The sequence below is a fragment of the Globicephala melas genome, chromosome 2 (genome assembly GCF_963455315.2).
Source record: "Globicephala melas chromosome 2, mGloMel1.2, whole genome shotgun sequence".
In the NCBI taxonomy this organism is placed as follows: Eukaryota; Metazoa; Chordata; class Mammalia; order Artiodactyla; family Delphinidae; genus Globicephala; species Globicephala melas.
In genome coordinates, this window is record NC_083315.2 from 76,703,989 (window position 1) to 76,717,964 (window position 13,976).

Below are 13,976 nucleotides of genomic sequence, written 5' to 3' on the forward strand. Positions count from 1 at the left end.
CTGAGGCTATCTGAAACAATAGGCGCTATCTGAAATAAACATGTGTAATCTGATCTTTCCTAAAGGCTGAGTCATTTTCTTCAACTCCTACTGGGGCTTCCTAGCTCAAAGGCTTTTATGTAGAAGTATTGTGTTTTCAAACCCTGCAAGGCCCCCAAATGCTGGACTCTATTCCGTTTCAGTTCTGTTTGTAAATTGGTTAATTCTCTTCTATGCTAATCTCTTTCTGGTAATACCCTGTTAATCACATAAAAAACCACCAACATCCACGATTAATATTGCTTTCTGAACTCTTCCCATAGAGCTACAAATTATGTACTTGTTCTGATCTGCTTTCTAATGTATTATGGGCAACAGTTTAGCCACTGCCTGATATGAATCTACAGTTATCCAGCCTACTACATTTCTTAATTCCTACATGACTGCTATGCTAAGCTAATGCCACATATTTTAGATTTTTTGTTATAGTTGGCCACCATTTCTATTATTAATCCAAGTAGGTGATTGTTACTATTGTAACAAACAACCCTAAAATCCTAGTGTCTTAACCCAATAAAGATTTATGTTTTGCTCTAATCAGTACAGTGAGGATCAGTGCGGTGAAAGTGCTCTGTGGAATTATTAAGAGACCCAGGGTCCTTCCATCTAATATTTCTGCCATTCCTTAGCTCCTCAGAGTTTTCTGTATCTGGCTGACTGATGTGCAAAAAACAAAAAGGAACTATAAATCACTGGAGGTTTGAAGGGTCAGGTTTAGATTAGGCAATCACTGCTTCTGTCTATGTTCCACTGGCCAGAAATAGTCACACAGCCTGATGTAGAAGTAAGGGAGCTAGGAAATGTGGATTTCCTGGGTATACAGAGGAAGATAAGATGGTGAATATTTATCATGGTTGCTACCAGTTAGGATGCTTTCAGTTGCAGATAACAGGAAACCAAACTAATATTGGCTTTGTCAGGGAGGAAATCTTTCTCTCTACCCTCTTATATTTAGTTTTGGGGTACCTGCAAATTAAACTGACAAAAGACAGGTTAGCAAGAGAAAAGAGAGATTTTAATCACGTATCATGTATGGGAGTTCACAAAGAAATGTGACTCAAAGGGGTAGTTAGGATTTGGGGCTTATATACTATTTTAATAGATGAAGGGGAAGGGGAGAAAGGCATTTATGTGAAAACAAATAACTTCTTAGAAGGGGGGCTCGGGAGAGAGGGCATTTATGGGAAAAGCAATGACTTTTAGAAAAGATAAATGGGCCCTTAAGAGAATAGGTGGAAGATATGATAGTTTGTGACAATGTCTGTTTAGGTGTGGTGACAATTCTCATAGTCTCTAGCCATAAGTCACTCTTCCCTAGTTGCTCCCTGGGAGGAGATTTATGACACTTGAATTCTTTTGGAAGACTCTGCTTTTAGGCAGATAAGGAATTTCAGGAACTCAAATACCTTTGGCTAGGGACTTCCCTGGTGGTCCAGTGGTTAAGACTCTGCGCTCCCAATGCAGGGGGCCCGGGTCTGATCCCTGGTCAGGGAACTAGGTCCTGCATGTCCCAACTAAGAGCCTGCATGTCGCAACTAAAAGATCCTGCATGCTGCAACGAAGATCCCGTGTACCGCAGCTAAGACCTGGTGCAGCCAACTAAATAAATAAATATTTTTTAAAAATGCCTTTGGCTAAAAATAATTTTTATGCCACAGTGGCTTATTTTGGACCCCTTAGGCTTAAACAGAAAAGGGAATTTATTGGCTCATATAACAGAGAAGTCTAGCAGCAGAATGGGGTTCAGGTTGGGTTTGATTTGGAGGTTTATGATGCTCTCAGGGATTGACTTCCTCTTCCTGTGATTGATTCGCCCAGCCCTTCCTCCTCCACGTTAGCTTTACTCTCAGTTGGCTCTCAGTAGCACACACACAAGGAAGGTTGTAGTTTTTCCAGTATTCACATTCTAATGCCATATCATCCAGAGAAAGAATGAACTTCTCTTTTGCTCACAATCAAACAAAAATCCTGGTCTTCACTCTGATTGGTTTATGAAACAATAACTGGTTCAAAGGGAGGTGAGGCTAGCTGTACTATAGTTTTAGGCTAGTTGTACTATTCTTGGAGTTGGGATTGTGGTGATGATTATTCCACTCGAATTTGGGTGAACACAATAGAGTTGTGGAATAGAACTAGGAAATCATCTATATCCGTTACAGTCAGGAAAGAGTGGCACATGATCTCACTTAAGGAGAATGAGTACTGTGAGGATACTTAGCCCGTACAGAATGTAAAGGGGCAGAAAATATAACAAGTCAGAGGAAGCACTTAAAAATGAAGGGAAGGTATGGATAGTGTCAAGAGAACCAAGACAGTTGTGTTACAGATCCAAGGGAGGAGTTTTGAGAATGAAGTAGTGAAATAAATCATTCAATTTGTTGATTTCATACTCACCAGATATCCTTTAAAATTTGGCTTCTCATGTAAATGTTCCTTTTGAGTAAAAATGTGTACACAGTTTTCTGGTCTTCTTGGCAGTTATGAAGAATTTGGTTTATATATCAGTCTCTAGTAAGTCTGGTTGGCATGAATCATCCCACTGGATTTAAATTAGCTCTGGTTACATGGGACTGAGTGAACTGATGAGGATGATTATAATTTTTGTGACTTTGTTTGAATTAAAAAAAAAATCCCCCCCCCCCAAAATTAGCTCTGGAGGCTAACAACATTAACTTTCTGTCTCTGCAAACTGAGGACCAGACTGTAGAATACAGAGTGAAATTTTAAGTTCACTTTCATACTGTAACACCCTTTGCTAACCATTAGGAACTATATTGGAAACATTTGAAATATAATGACTTAAGAATGCTCCAAGATTTTTGAACTTTTAGCTTTCCACGTTTGCTGTTTTGACTATTCTCTTTTCCTATGAAACTTATTTGCAGTGCCTACAAGAAAGGGAAAGCTGAGTGGACTATCCCTGGCCCAGCTGGGAGAAGAGTAGGTCATGGTCATCTGTAGCCATTCCAGGTTTCTAGGGCTAATTCAAGTGGTCTTCGGGAAAGACTGGTCTGGGAGTAGTAATCAATAAGGAAACAATTGTAATGATAAATGCCAGAGAAAAGCTGGGGACAGATTGGTTGAGAAAGAAGAAAGTGATTTCAAATAGGCAGGACGAATTAGTACGACCCAGTGATTGAATGTGAGCGCAGTGATTGGTGTGTATTAAGGATCTAACAAGGCAAGATTTCAAATCCAGGTCACTCTTGAGAGCTGGACCACTACTGACATCCATCTTGTGAGTACAACTGGGAGAGGAAACTTTCCTTACAGAGTACAATGTTTTGCAAGTATTTGTGCAAGCAGTATCTTAACAGGTGTTCTTGTAAATGCACTTATCTTTTGTTTTCGTTTTTTTAGTTATTACAGGCATCCATATGGCAGTTAGGAATTGAAGGAGACGGTAGCAAAATCTCAAGTTTGAAACAAATTTGGCAAAGGTAGCCAATTATTAAAAGAACCTTCTCCACTTCTTTTTCTCATCTGGTGTGTGGTCTTTGCCGCTCAGGCACAGTGTTTCTTTTTTTCCTTTTTTTAATTATTTTTGGCTGCGTTGGGTCTTCGTTGCTGCCCGCGGGCTTTCTCTAGCTGCAGTGAGCGGCGTCTACTCTTCATTGCAGTGCATGGGCTTCTCACTGCAATGGCTTCTCTCCTTGCACAGCACGGGCTCTAGGCCCATGGGCTTCAGTAGTTGTGGCTCGCGGGCTCTAGAGCGCAGGCTCAGTAGCTTTGGCGCACGGGCTTAGTTGCTCTGCAGCATGTGGGCTCTTCCCCGACCAAGGATTGAACCCGTGTGTCCTGCACTGGCAGGCGGATTCTTAACCACTGCGCCACCAAGGAAGCCCCTGGTTTCTTTTTAATGGTGCCTCTCTTCCTAGACCTTACTTTCCAAGCCTGCAGAGAACTAGCTGTTACACACAGAGATGCCCCGGAACTCGTGTTTCCACGCCTTCAGATTCGATGGAGCCCAGGTTTCAGGATTGCTGGCCGGGAAGCAGTACGCACCCACGGCCGCTCCAGCCCCGACCTAGTGCCTGACCTTCGGCCGCTGCCTGCGCATAGCTGGGCGCCGGGGCCTTCGAGGACCCGCAACGCGGCGCACATGCCCGTGCCCGCCTTCCGCGTCGGCGAGAAGAAAGGGAGCCCGGACGCGCGGAGGCTGACCCGGAGCCTACCCATGAGGCAGCGCGCCGGCTCCTCGAGAGCCCCCCCACCCCGCCCACGGCTCGGCCGCCTGCTCCGCAATGGGAGCCGCCGCCGTCGCCGCTGTGTAGTTTTTCGTGCTCCTCCTTTTCCTCCTCCTCTTTCTCCTCCTCCTCAGGGCCCCAGTCAGGCCGATCCGCTCCGCTCACGGTAAGCGCCCCCCGCCCCCGCCCGCCCCCGCCCGCCCCGCTCTGCAGCAGGCAGAGGCCCTCCCGCGCGGCCTGCGCCGCCTCACTCCGGGGGCGCCGGGCTGGGGGTGTCGAGGCCGGCGCGGGTCGCCGAGAGCGCCCAGGGCGCGGGGGAGGGGACCGGCTGCGCGGCGGCGGCCGGACCGCCATCTTGCGCCGGCCCTGGCGGGGGAGGGATCGCGGCGCGACGCGGCAGCCAGTTCGGTGCGGCAGGCCGGGGCCGCGCAGGCCGCGGACGACGCCGTTTCCCCGCCCCGCTTCGCCCCCCAGGGCCTGTTTGCCCCTGGCCTGGTTTGGGCTTTTCTTTCCGGAGGCTTCTTCCTTGGTCTAACGTACATTTTGTGCCGCTGTTTGGCGGGGACCCGTGCTCTTCTCGCTCCGGCTCTCCCCCCGAGTCTCGTGAGTCGTAGGCAGAGACCACAGGGGGTGCCGAACTTTGAGGTTCGGGGACCCTAGGGCCCAGGTTCCCCCGCCCGGGTGACCAGTCAGTACCTGCTCACACCCTCCTTCTTGTCAAAGGACTTCCCCGCTGTGCCCTACACGTCCCGTTATTGTCTGTAGGAGAGGGGCCCTGAGGAGAAATGTGGACTTGATAACACAGTTCCCTAACTGAGCTTGCAGGTTTCACTTCGTGAGACGGAAAGAATGATGTCATTCTGAGGTTTTATCCTGCTCTAGAGATGGACGGAGTTCCTCCCAACTTATCTCAAGTGTTAACGCTTTTATGGAGCGATCGGCTAGAGAGGAGAAACGTCGAAGTGAACCCACTTCTACAAGCACGGGAGACCTTCGTTCCAGGGGGTTCTCTTTGTTTGCCAAGAATTGTTAGTTTAAAGAAAAATTCTGTGAACTTAAACCTGATTTATTTATTGTTTTCAGGTTTGAACTGTGTTTTAAGAATTTGACGTTTTTCAGCGGCATTAAACATAAAATTGAAGCATTAGAGGAGCGATTTAAAGTACAAAAGCCACCTCTCTGCAATTGTGAGGTGTCCTGCTTTGGGGGATTACTATGCCAACTCAGGCTGTCTCTAAGCAGAAACTTACTGTGCCTGGTTTGCTTAGAGAAGGCACTGGTTTGCTTAGAGAATTAAGTTGGGGCTGTGTGCTCTCGATGTTTTAAAACATCGTACAAGTACCATTCTAATTGTATCTTGCATTTGTATGGGTCATTGTTACCGGCTGATACGTATTTCCTAACCCCTTTTACAGTGGTCTTTGCTGCTAGAACTGATTTTGAAGGTTAGGAAAGAGAGCTCAGGGTGAGAGGTCTGTAATGAAGTCATGGCTAGGAAGTGATAGAGCCTTTTCTAGAACCTTAGGTCTTCTGATTCCTCATTCAGTGCTCCATTCACTATGTTTCATTTTTTGTGAGAATGAAGTGATTGAGGAAAAGAGCAAAGGAAGCTCACCTACAAAATTTAAGAAGCACTATTCAGTTGCCCCTTCCTTCACATTTTTATTTTTAAGAGTTCATTTCTTAGCTTTTTAACTTCTTGTTATTTAAGTTTTCATGTTATTTTTTCCCCCAGACATTGAAAAGTTGAGTAGCCGGGTTGAGCTCTCCTCATACCCACCACCTAGTTTTTACGGTTATTACTGTTTTGCCACATTTGCTTTATCCACCTGTCTCACGGTTGTTTTTGGTGAACATTTTCAAAACATATTTCATACATCACAACAGTTCACACCGAAGTACTGTGTGTGTCTCAGTATGTATATCATAAGATTAAGGTCAATTTTCTATGTAACTGCAATAGGATAATCACACTTAAAGTTAAGAATAATCCCTACATAATCCGTGATAATCTAATGCATGTATGTAGTATGTATTCACATGTTCTTCACATGTTCCTTGTCCCCAAAATGTTCTTTTTAGTCATTTATTTTGGAACAATCATGCATTACATTTGTGTTAGTTCCTTTTAATTTAGTGTAGTTTCCTCTTTTTTTTTTTTTAATGACATTGACCTTTTGAAGAGACCAAGCCAGTAGGCTTGTAGAATAACCTACATTCTGTATTTTACTGACAGTTTCTTCCTCATGGGGTTTAACTGTACCCTGTATCCCCTATACTTCCTTTAAACTTGAACCTAGGTCTAAAGGCTTGAGTAGATCAGGCTAAATATTTTTGGCAAGAATACTTCACAAGTCATGCAGTGTACTGCTCATTATACAACATCAGAAGGCACGTAAAGTGGGGTTATCCTGTTGGTAATCCTAAATTTGATCTCTTGGATAAGATGGTGACAGACTATCTTTCCATTGTAAGCATTTCCCTTTGCAATTAGCAGATAGTCTATGGGGTGATATTTTGGCATTAGTATTTGGTAAGAGTTTTACTGCAGTAATCTGATAACATAGTTGGGAGCAATTGTCTAGAAATGGGTGTTTGGGGATGAAGGAGGGGAGCAGTTTTGAAGGTTAGAACTAACTTATCTAGTTTAGGAAACTTGGAATTGCTGCTCTAGTTGACATCAGAGCCTACAGTGGCTAGGGGAGAGGAGACAAAGTAGATATCAGACTTTGCCTCCTCTGAAAGTTTGCTCAAGACCCTTGTAGGCATAGTGAGCTGTGAGACAAAGAAAGTTCTGGGGTAGTTTGGTTTTGGAGGACTACAAACCTCAGCAACCCCACTTAAACTCATTCTTTCCAGTTAGGTTATCTCGTCCAGTCCTGCTTCTTCAGTCCAATGTTTTACTACCCAGCATTGGCTTCCTTAGTAAGGGAGAGGAGGTCAAAGGAAAGGAATTTTGTACCCTTCTCTCCCACACTGTTTTCTTTATTGAAGAGAACATTTAGAACCATACCAAGATTTCTTTTTCTTTACTAATTGGGCAGGGGATGTACCTATGCGGAATAACAATTTTAAATAGAAAGTAAATGATAGTTTTAGATGACAGGAAATTGGAGATTATTGACAATATATTTTGTTATTTCAAAAGTAACTTTTGAATGATAAGAAATATTTTTGACATACTAATTAAATATATAGTCCTGAATAGTTTATTTTTTCCTGCTTCAGAGGACTCAAAAATATTTGATTTTTCAGTCAAATTGTTTTAAAAATATATAATGATTTGATTTACTTGGTAACTTTTTTCAAAAATGTGTGTTCGGGATTTTTATTGATTTTTGCAGAGCAGTTTTGTTTTAAGGATTCTTTTAATTCTCAATGTAACAGGAAAAATAGATACCACTCTTTATCTTCTAGATCAAAAGGAACTTTTATTTTTTAAACATTTTAAATTATTTTATATTTAAAATGTTTTTATATATTTTATATAATTTTATATCATATAATTTATATAATTAACAGAAGAATAAAGGAGTAATGTAAAACAACTTATTAGAGCTTTTAATAAGAATTCAAACATAGCAAATATTTTTGTATATACTTAGAAAAATAAGAAACAAAAAAATATATTTCATGCGTCTAATTAAATACTACCCCTACAATTAATATGCATCACATTTTAATGCTCTTGGCAAATACTATAATTGTAGCCCACAATTTTTTGGTTTTTTTTTTTAGTTTTTTACCCTCACAAAGAGCATCTTCCTTTATTCTTCTCTCTTACACTTGTGCACAAGAATATTGTAGCTAAAGGGTAAGACAGAATTCTCTTATAGTTCCTGCAAGTGCTTTTCCTAGTTGCATGAGGAATGTTCTTCTTGGTAACTTACAGTTTTGTAATTGAAACTTTCCCCATACAGTGATCATAATATCAGTCATAGGCCATCATCTTCAAGTCATTATTTTGCAAGTACAGTTGACCCTTGAACAACATGATTTTGAACTGTGCAGGTCCACGTGGATTTTCTTTTTCAATAAAAGTGCTACAGTACTATACGATCAGCAGTTGGGTTGAATCCATGGATGCCGAACCATGCATACAGAGGGGCCAACTATTACACACTGATTTTCAACTGCACGGGGCTTGGTGCTCCTAACCCCTGTGTTGTTCAGCAATCAACTGGATAGGTTCTAGCTTTCATAATCAGTGTCTATCCCTCCTTTAGTCTTTTTATACAATACAACTCTCTCCAGGTTAACTTATGCAGGATTTTTAAAAACTAACTGATGGGCTTCCCTGGTGGCGCAGTGGTTGAGAGTCTGCCTGCCGATGCAGGGGACACGGGTTCATGCCCCAGTCCGGGAGGATCCCACATGCCGCGGAGCGGCTGGACCCGGGAGCCGTGGCCGCTGAGCCTGCGTGTCCGGAGCCTGTGCTCCGCAACGGGAGAGGCCACGACAGTGAGAGGCCCGCGTACTGAAAAAAACAAACAAAAAAACCCAACTAACTGATGCTTGAGAATGCATTGAGCTGAGAAGAGTACTAGTTTTTCTTAGGACAGTAAGAATCATCAAATATCTTTGAAAACCAGATTATGTGCAGTTGACTTCTCTTCCTTTCCCTTTGTGAAAATTCACAGAAGTTCAACCTTGTTCTTCCTGATATTGCCAACTGAGGAAAATCTCTCACTAGATAATACTAAGCCAATTCTAAACTTATAAAAATTTGTCACAAGTTGTATTTCTGACAGAATTTTCAAATTCTTTTGTCAATTCTTGTAATAATCTTGGTTCTGCTCTCACCCCTTTTATGAATCACCGTGTAGATATGCATTTTTCAAGCTAACAGTGTTACACTGTCACATGTTGCCCAGATTTTTAGTCTATATTTTTCAGGATTGAAGCTTGCCTGAAATGGGCAACATTGTCTGCATGTGAGTAACTCATCAACTGTCATACGTGATCCTGGAACATAGTGATTTGAGATTTCAGATACTTCCCCAGTAGGTTCTTGCTTATCATTCCTTCTGGATCTTCTTTTTGCAGTGTGCATCATCAGATGCAACATTTGAAGGATTTTTTGAAAACTTGTATGGTTTAAATTTTTGTTGAAAGGAAGATGGCCATCTTTGCTTTATAATTACAAGGTATTTTCAGTTTTAGATTTCTAGACACCAATTAGAATAATCAATCCAATGAATTAAAATTTCTGCATCATCTATTTCCTTCTAGTCACCATTGTATACACCTGCATTCAACACTTCTCCACTTATGAACTGTATCAAGTTAAATTTTAGCCCACAGATGTGAAGGATGAAAGAATACTGTCAAAATAGCATAGTCCTGCATTTAGCAAATGCAGGACCTCCTTTTAGCAAAATAGCATGGTCCTGCATTTTTGTAAAAACATGGCATGATGAAGTTCTTCCTGCTGAATGAGAATACTGTATTTCCTTTTAGTTTTTAGAAATATATTGTTCACTCGTTGATTGTTGAGTTTGAGAAAATCTATCTAGGGACTTAGTCTAATTACACTTAGTCTGAGATTTCCCAAAGTTCACTGTCATTATTACAGTCTGAAGTGCTTGCTATCTACCTTTGCATTTATCTTTAGTTTCATCTAATAATTCTGAAATGTCTCCTCTGTTAGTTTTCTTCTGTTCATTATTAACAGAAAATAAAAAGTTCTGAGTTCATAACAGTAGTCAGTGAAAACTAAAGCAGATGAAAGGATCTGCCACCCTAAAATATGCCACTTTGACATAAGGATTATTTTGAGCAGAAGGCAATTGAGAACCAACAGATGCAGGAAGAGCCCTCTTCCCATCCCCCCCGCCCCGCCCAAAATTAACTGCCTAAAAGCAGGGCATACATTTCTTTTTGTGAAGGTTCTTACCTTACTGCACCAGGAAAGGAAGAGTGACTCTTATCACCTAAGATGGAGAGTTGATAGATGAGTTTGCATAAACAGACCCAACTAAAATAACACTTATCTTCCATTAGTTCTGCCACGCATTTCCTAGTTTCTTCCCCAGGATTTATTGTCTCTCAAAGCCCCAATTCCCTTTCCTTTGTTAAAATGGTATATACACCCTGAGTCTAACTGCTTCTTTGAGTTTTACTTCTTTTCTGTGAACTCCAGTGTATGTAAATATTAATAAAAATTATGTGCTTTTTCTCCTGTTGATTTGTCTGTTGTTAATTTAATTCACAGGCCCCAGATACTGCAACCTAAAAGGGTAGAAGTAAAGTTTTTACTTCCTGACACAGACTACAAAGATAATGCCTTGAGTCTTCTATACCTTTTGGGAAGCTGATGCAGTATTTTGTGCAAAACAATAGGAAAACTCAAGAAAAGAAAGGTGAAGGATAATGTATTAGTGATGATTTATTTCACTCTCGCGTTATCCTTCTAGGCAATTAAAACGTTCTTCTGTTTTCTTATTATTTTAGTTTTTTTAAAGCATAGTTGGGAAAAATTGATGCTCAGTGGTGAAATAACACCTAGGATGATGGAATTAGCAACATATTTTGAGGTGTAGGAAGAATAAAATCACTAATATCCCATAATGTATCTTAGATTTATAAAAGGAGTCTATGGGCTCACCTAGTAATTGTAAGATAGAATGATTTTTATTCTATTTTAAAGTAATAAGTTACTTTTCCCTTTGTTGTTTGAAGATCTCTAGGAAACAAAGTCATAAAATGTCAATTTTTAAAACTAGAACTGCTAAGGAAAGAAAATTAAAAACTGAACCTATGGACTCTGATAGTGTGCTGAAGGTTAATGGTTAGTTTGGACGGTAAGGTGCAGAGTTCCACTGCTTTCCAGCACTGCTTTCCTCCTACTACTATGATAGGTTTTTTTCACCCTTTTGCACTCCATCTCTAATGGAGTAAGGGTTCTACAAGGCTCTCCCTTTACCACGTACGTATCTTATGAAGCTGGATTTTCCTCACTTCAACAGAACAAGATGGTGTAACAGATTGAATACAGAAGCAGATAAGAGAATCCAGCTGTCTTTATGAACACAGATATTAAAATTAATGAGATTGTAAAAATGGAAAACAATGCCACTCTAAATTTTTGTTTTGGAAAATACAGCTATTTTTTATAAAAGTATTTGTGTTAATATGCAATGGGTTTGTTATAGTCACTTTTAAGTAAATTAATATATATTTCTTAAATTTCTCAGGTTGGGTTTGTAGGCTTCATCCTTAGAAGTTAATCAACTACACTCTTTTTTGCCAGGTTTGATTTCTTCAGCATGACAGCTGCCTGAATGCCTTTCAGTTGAGGGATATTAACCAAAGCAAAGATCATTAGTCTATGAAATAATTTGCTCCTTGCTTCTAGGCTCTACCCATGTGTTCCTTATTTTGTGGGTATTTGTTCTTAACCTTTGGCACGTTTGAGAAGCAAAACTTGGAGGGTTTGGGAGAGGTCTGGGGATTTTAGGTATATCCTAATCCCTATCGCCTTTGTTTACTCACTCATTTTGCTTTTCCTATTCAGGGTTTAAGATTATCTGACTTTGAACTATACAGGATTGCTGACTGCTGATAGAAAGGTCCTCATGGAACAAAATGCACCATGGAAGTGGCTTTGTTAAATTCCATGAGGAAAAATAAATAATATATCTCCCAACTGTATTGAATAGCAAAAGGTAAATAAGAAAATTGACACTACTTTTGACACTACATTGTTAGTATTTGTGTTTTTTTGAGAAGTTATAACACAAGATATCTTTCTAATTTTTCATTTCCTTTATTGTAGTGTTTTAGTGACTATAAAGTATTTCATGGTTATATTTCTTCCTCAAAATAAATAGTATTTGGAGATGGGTGGTATTATCCTTTATAGATGAGGAAATTGAGTTTCAGAAAAAGTTCATTTCATTCATTGTAATACTGGGTGCCAGACACTGCATATTCATTTTGTAAGGTGTGATACCGTGGTCTTCCCTCACTTCACCTTCAGCGTTTCTAGCTCAGAATTGTGTTCTCTTCTCTTTGGGTTAGACAGTGCAGGCCTGGCAGCACAGCCTCTGGTGGAAGTGCCAGCTCCTAGAGCATTTGGTCTATTCTCTGCCTCACTGCATTCTGGAAGCTTCTGGTACTAGTATAACCAAGCTCTGCATGCGTTGGTGGAGAGTTATTGAAGAGTTTGGAATTGATAAGTGACACAATAAAAGCATTATTTTAGGAAATTGTTAATTTGGTGCTTCTGTATTGAATGGATGAAAGCAGATAGATCTGGATGCTGAGAGACAGTATAAAGTGAATCTTATAAAGTAAATCTGATGCTATAGGTGTGAGGTTCTAAGGGCCTGAACAAGTACTTATGAATGGAAAGGCAAGGTTGGTTGTGGGAAATATTTTGAGGGAAGACTGTAGGACTGGGGAATTGATAGGATGAATGAAAGAGGGAAACATTGAAAAAAAACTGCAAAAGGGTGACAGTTTCATTTGAGGAAAAAGAGAAAGGCAAAAGTAGAATTGTTAAAAATCGGAGTAAGATTAATCTAACATAAAATTTACCATTCTTGACTAAAGTGTACAATTCAGTGGCATTTAGTATATTCACAATGTTGTGCAATCATCAGTGCTATCTAATCCCAGAATATTCTCAGTTTCTTAAACCCTTACCCATTAAGCAGTCTCTCCCCGCTTCTTCCCTCTCCCCCAGCTCCTGGCAACCACTGATCTGCTTTCTGCTCTATGGATTTGCTTATTCTGCGCATTTTATATAAATGGAAGCATAACATGACTGACTTCTTTCACTTTGCATAATGTTTTCAAGGTTCATCATGTCGTCACATATATCAGTACCTCATCTTTTTTTAATTCTCTTGTATGGATGTATCACATTTTGTCTATCCATTCATCAGTCAGTTGATAAACATTTAGCTTGTTTCTACTTTTTGGCTATTATGAATAATGCTGTAGAACTAATTTTTGAGGGAAAGTTAATGTTCAGTTTTGGAAATATTGAATTTGAGGTGAGTTTAAATATCCATATAGCAGTTTTCAGCAGTTAAGAGATGAAGGACTGAAACATAGTTAAGAAGTTAGGGTTGGAAGTTAATATTTGATGATTTTATAGGCTGCTATTGAGAACTGATAGCTAAGACTATGAAGTTTATTAGATTTGTCTTTTAGGAAACAATTTGTGTAGGGCTAAGGTCTAAACTTTATAGAACCTGATTTTACATTGTTTAAGAAGGAAGGGAATATGAAGAATCTGTAAAGAGTTAAAAAGGAGGAGATGGATAGAGAACCAGTCTATTGGCATAGAGAAAATTACTGAGGAGCATGTCTCAAGAAATTGGGTTAGGACTTCCCTGGGGGTCAGTGGTTAAGACTGTGCTTCCACTGCAGGGGGCGTGGGTTCGATCCCTGATCGGGGAACTAAGATCCTGCATGCTGTGTGACATGGCCAAAAATAAATACCCTCATAAATAAATAAAAGGTTTAAAAAAAAAAAGAAATTGGGTTAAAATTGATGCAAGATAAGGAAAATGAAAATGGAAGAAAGGGTTATTTGATTTGGCTGTTGGAAAGATTATTGGGATCTTAAGATGGATACCTTCAGCAGAATACTGTGTGGTAGAAAATGTAGCTGTCCTGCTGTGCTCAGCTCAGTTTTGACTGACAGAGTGGGTGGTGGTAACTGCTGTAGCCTGGATCAGGATCAGCAGGAGGTTTTAGAATACTTGGACCAAGTGGAGATGGTGCAAAGAGAGATTC

General features: G+C 40.4%; 1 protein-coding gene across 11 annotated transcripts in view; it reads left to right on the top strand.

Moving 5' to 3' along the window:
• Positions 1 to 13,976, top strand: part of ZNF280D (zinc finger protein 280D) — a 291,340-nt gene that overhangs the window by 163,944 nt on the left and 113,420 nt on the right. For 5 of the 11 annotated variants that reach the window (XR_009562987.2, XR_009562988.2, XM_030878783.2 and 2 more), the window contains exons 1-2: positions 4,253 to 4,392; positions 11,743 to 11,893. The exons of 3 other annotated variants lie outside the window; for them this stretch is intronic. The gene's annotated coding sequence lies outside the window, so the exon portion shown is untranslated. Of the gene's footprint in view, positions 1 to 4,252; positions 4,393 to 10,440; positions 10,589 to 11,742; positions 11,894 to 13,976 lie in introns of those variants that run through there. 3 more of the 11 variants (XM_060294218.1, XM_060294219.1, XM_060294217.1) reach the window with 2 other exon arrangements.